We start from the raw sequence: 6,000 nt of genomic DNA, 5'->3' as shown, positions 1-6,000 counted from the left end.
CAATTGTGCCAAATTTCATCAAAATCCCTCCATGCATGAAGAAGATATGCTCCGGACAAAGTCATTGAATTTGACCTCTAAGTGTGACCTTGACCTTAGACCTAGGGACCTGGTTCTTTCGCATGACACTCCGTCTCATAATGGTGAACAACTGTGCCATGTTTCATCAAAATCCCTCCATGCATGAAGAAGATATGCTCCGGACAAAGTCTGTGGACGCCGCCCAACCGCCCGCCAGGGGCGTTCCCATAATACGTCCCGTTTTTCAAACGGGCGTATAAAAATGCTGTCCATGCAGTGCATTATTTACCATTGGATTTTATTAGATATCATTAAAATACCATTTATATTCATTGATTTACCATTGATTTTCATTAGCAGGCTTTCAAGTGACCTTTGATGAAAAAGAAGGAGAAAAGTAGGAGCCTCTGATATAAACAAGAGGGCCAAGATGGCCCTAGGTCGCTCACCTAAGAAACACTCCATAACAGTGTTAAACATGTTTGACCTAGTGATTTCATGGAAACAAATATTCTGACCAATTTTCATTAAGATTGGACCAAAAAATTGGTCTCTTGCGATAAAACAAGCATTTTCTTAGATATGACCTAGTTTTTGACCCTAGATGACCCATGTTCAAACTCGACCTAGATTTTATCAAGGCAATCATTCTGACCAAAATTCATGAAGATCAACTGAAAAATACAGCCTCTATCACATACAGATTTTTTTTCTTTGATTTGACCAAGTGACCTAGTTTTTGACCTCAGATAACCCATATTCAAAACCGACCTAGTTTTCATCAAGGCAATCACTCTGACCAAATTTCATGAAGATCAACTGAAAAATACATCCTCTATTGCATACACAATGTTTTTCTTCGATTTGACCTAGTGACCTAGTTTTTGAACCCAGATGACCCATTTTCGAAATCAGCCTAGATTTTATCAAGGTAATCATTCTGGCTAAATTTCATGAAGATCAGTTGAAAAATACAGCCTCTATTGCATACACAAGGTTTTTCTTTGATTTGACCTAGTGACCTAGTTTTTGACCCCAGATGACCCATTTTCGAACTTGGTCTAAATTTCATCAAGGCAATCATTCTGACCAAAATTCATGAAGATCAATTGAAAAATACAGCCTCTATCGCATACACAAGGTTTTTACGTGATATGACCTAGTGACCTAGTTTTTGACCCCAGATGACCCATTTTCGAACTCGGCCTAGATTTCATCAAGGTAATCATTCTGACCAAAATTCATGAAGATCAATTGAAAAATACCGCTTCTATCGCACACACAAGGTTTTTCTTTGATTTGACCTAGTGACCTAGTTTTAGACCCGAGATGACCCATTTTCGAACTCGGCCTAGATTTCATCAAGGCAATCATTCTGACCAAAATTCATGAAGATCAATTGAAAAATACAGCCTCTATCGCATACACAAGGTTTTTCTTTGATCTGACCTAGTGACCTAGTTTTTGACCCCAGATGACCCATTTTCGAACTCGGCCTAGATTTCATCAAGCTTATCATTCTGACCAATATTCATGAAGAAGAATTGAAAAATACAGCCTCTATCGCATACACAAGGTTTTTCTTTGATTTGACCTAGTGACCTAGTTTTTGACCCGAGATGACCCATTTTTGAACTCGGCTTAGATTTTATCAAGGTTATCATTCTGACCAATATTCATGAAGATTAATTGAAAAATACAGCCTCTATCGCATACACAAGGTTTTTCTTTGATTTGACCTAGTGACCTAGTTTTTGACCCCAGATGACCCATTTTCGAACTCGGCCTAGATTTCATCAAAGTTATCATTCTGACCAATATTCATGAAGATTAAATGAAAAATACAGTCTCTATCGCATACACAAGGTTTTTCTTTGATTTGACCTAGTTTTTGACCCGAGATGACCCATTTTCGAACTTGGCCTAGATTTCATCAAGGTTATCATTCTGACCAATATTCATGAAGATTAATTGAAAAATACAGCCTCTATCGCATACACAAGCTAAATGTTGACAGACGACGGACGACAGACGACGGACGACGGACATCGAGCGATCAGAAAAACTCACCTGAGCATTGCTCAGGTGAGCTAAAAAGTAGGAGAAAAGTAGGAATCTGATGATAAATAGTAGGAACTTATGAGAACCAACTTGCCAGTTTTAGAACAAAAGCCTCACCGGCGAAGTGCATAGCGCCAAGAGGGGGTAGGTATGGGATGGGGGGGGGGGGCTCTGTCCAAGTTGGGAGAGGGATGAGTGGAGTCTCCCCCCTGAATGTTTTTGATATAATTTTAAAGTTCTAAAGTAGTGGAGGGGTACTCCTTTCCTTTTTTTTTTGGGGGGGGGGGGGGGGGAGGGAGTCAGGGGGCATTACCCCTGGACAATATTGAAATATAGGCATGAAATGGTGGGTCTCCGGTGCATTTTTTTTTTGTCTACGTTTTGAGGTATCCCAGTCATTTTAGGGGCTCTATCCTTGGAAAATTTTGAAATACAGGACCTGGTACAAAATAGTGGGCTCTGGTGCATTTTTTGGTCTAAATTTTGAGGTATGGGAGGAGGTATCCCAGTCATTTAGGGCGATTAGGGGACTCTCCCCCTGGAAAAGTTTGAAATACAAGTACGAAATGGTGGGCTCTGGTGCATTGTTTTGGTCTTAATTTTGAGGTACTGGGAGAGGTACTTTCCTAATTTTAGGGGGTCAGTGTATTCTCCCACTGGAAAATTTTGAAATATAGATATGAAATGGAGGCCTCTGGTGCGCTTTTGGGTCTTTATTTTGAGAAAATATTTATCCCTAGCCAAAATAGTTGGATGCAACTTTGACGAGTATAGGTCACTTCTTAGCAAACTGGGGGGGGGGGGGGCATGGGTACCATCTTTCCAGCCCTGGATCTTGTACATTTACACAATATATATAAGGTATTTCTACTCTACTTTCATGATGCTTTGAGGTCCCCATTGTACATAGTTACCTGCAACCTCTTATGCTCCAATATCAAGGTCTGTATTCAACTCACATAATGAACTGTCAGCCGGTTTCATCATGTGTAAGAGGTCACCAGCAGCATATCAAAGGTCTCTAGAGCCTCACCAGTACACCATCAGTTCTTACATTATGTACAAAATTCATTATACAAATAGACTAACATTTATTAACATATTTTTTCTTCTTTAGATAAAAAAGTAGGAATAGTAGTTTTTTTAAAAAGTAGGAAAAAAGTAGGAACAGACCTAAAAAAAAAGGAAAAGTAGGACTACACGAAAGCCTGCATTAGTTATCATTAAAGTACCTTTTTTCACTGATTAACCGTTGAAATACCATTTATTTTCCATTAGAATTCCTCCATTGAAATACCATTAAATATCATTGAAATTTCATTCTTTAAAGAGAGCTCATTTACATATTTCGGCCCTTTTCAATGGTAATTCAATGGTGTTTCGATGGTTTTTCAATGATTGCACTATAATGTATATGCGAATAAAAATGGTATTTCAATGGTTACTTTCCAAAAAATAAATGGTTATTCAATGATGTTTTAATGCCACTGCATTTCACTAAGAGCTCTATCGTGTTCACAAGATATTGTGAACGGACGGATGACGTACAAAATGCGATCACAAAAGCCCACCCTGTCTCCCCTAATGCATAGTAATAATAGGCAAGAAGTCAATAGGGGACAGGAGCAAAAGACCAAGAGACACCGATGGTTGGCTGCAATAGGGGTAATCTACTTTGCATGTCCAATCATCCCAAGAAGTTTCAACATTCTGGACCTGGTTCTCAAGTTATGGATTGGAAATGGTTTTCCATGTTCTGGCCCCTGTGACCTTGACCTTTGATTAAGTGACCCCAACATCAATAGGAGTCATCTACTCTGCATGTCCAATCATACTATGAAGTTTCAATATTCTGGGCATTACGTGTTTATGAAGGAATGCTGTATCAATGAGCTACAAAGTTGAGTGAACTAGAGGATGCTTTTGTAGAAAAGCGCAGGTCTCCCCTAATGCATAGTAGTAATAGGCAAGAAGTCAATAGGGGACAGGAGCAAAAGTCCAACATCGATGGTTGGCTGGAATAGGGGTAATCTGCTTGGCAAGTCCAATCATCCCAAGAAGTTTCAACATTCTGGTTAATAGTTATCAAGTTATTGATCAGAAAGAGTTTTCCATGTTCAGGTCCCTGTGACCTTGACTTTTGCTCAAGTGATCCCAAAATCAATAGGGGTCTTCCACTCTGTAAGGCCTATCAACCTATTAAGTTTGAAGGTTCTGGGTCAAATGGTTCTCAAGTTATTGATCAGAAACGTTTTTCAATTTCTGGCCCCTGTGACCTTGAACTCTGATCATCAGAATTTAATAGGATACAAATTATACAGTAATTAACCAAATGGAAAATATCACAATTTAATTAATATGAAACTAATTATATAATAACCAACCAAATGGATAATCAAATTTTTTTAATTATACAAATTATACAGCAATCAACAAAATGTAAAATATCAGAATTTAATATGATACATATTATACAGTAATCAACCAATAGAAACATCAGAATATTTATCTATGACATAAATTTTACAGGAAAACATAAGAAAATATCAACACATTCATGAATGATATAAATAATACAGCAATTAACCGATTGGGAATATCGGAGTATTTATATGAGGCAAGTCAATCAAATGAAACTAGAAGATGCTTTTGTAAAAAAGCCCATGCCTCCCCCAATGCATAGTCGTATAGGCAAGAAGTCAATAGGGGATAGGAGCAAAAGTCAAAGAGACACTGTTGGTTGATTGCAATAGGGATCATCTGCTTGGCATGTCCAGTCATCCCACTAAGTTTCAACATTCTGGGCCTAGTGGTTCTCAAGTTATTTCTTTCAGGCTCCTGTGACCTTGACCTTTGATCAAGGTCACCTGCTCTGCATGTCCAATCATCCTATTAAGTTTCAACATTCTGGGTCAAGTGGTTCTCAAGTTATTGATCAGAAATGGTTTTTCATGTTCAGGCCCCTGTAACCTTGGCCTTTAACAGAGCGACCCCAAAATTAGTAGGGGTCATCCACTTTGCATGACCAATCATCCTATGACATTTCAACATTCTGGGCCAAGTGGTTCTCAAGCTACTAACCAGAAACAGTTTAACATGTTCAGGCCCCTTTGACCCTGACCTTTAATAGAGTGACCCTAAAACCAATTGGGGTCATTTACTCTGCATGTCCAATCATCCTATGAAGTTTTAACATTCTGGGTCAAGTGGTTCTCAAGTTATTGATCAGGAATGGTTTTCCATGTTCAGGCCCCTGTGACCTTGACCTATAACTGAGTGACCCCAAAATTGATAGTGGTCATCTACTCCGCATGACCAATCATCCTATGAAGTTTCAACATTCTAGGTCAAATGGTTCTCAAGTTACTGACCGGAAACAGTTTTGCATGTTCAGGCCCCTGTGACCTTGACCTTAAAAACAGTGACCCCATAGTCAATAGGGGCCATCTACTAAGTAGTCATCTACTCCGCATGACCAATCATCCTATGAAGTTTCAACATTCTAGATCAAGTTGTTCTCAAGTTACTGACCGGAAACGGTTGTGCATATTCAGGCCCCTGTGACCTTGACCTTTAATGGAGTGACCCCAAAATCAAAAGGGGCCATCTACTTAGCATGACCAATCACCCTATGAAGTTTTAACATTCTGGGTCAAGTGGTTCTCAAGTTATTGGTGTTCAATGTTCAGGCCCCTGTGACCTTGACCTTTAACAGAGTAACACCAAAATCAATAGGGGTCATCTACTCTGCATGAACAATAATCCTTAAGTTTCAACATTCTGGGTCAAGTGGTTCTCAAGTTATTGACCAGAAACGGTTTTACATGTTCAGGTCCCTGTGACCTTGACCTTTGATGGAGTGACGCCAAAACCAATAGGGGTAGTCTACTCCAGCCTATGAAATTTGAAGGTTCTAGG

The sequence above is a fragment of the Mercenaria mercenaria genome, chromosome 1, assembly GCF_021730395.1.
Source record: "Mercenaria mercenaria strain notata chromosome 1, MADL_Memer_1, whole genome shotgun sequence".
Classification (NCBI taxonomy): Eukaryota; Metazoa; Mollusca; class Bivalvia; order Venerida; family Veneridae; genus Mercenaria; species Mercenaria mercenaria.
Note: the sequence above shows the minus strand (reverse complement) of the source record.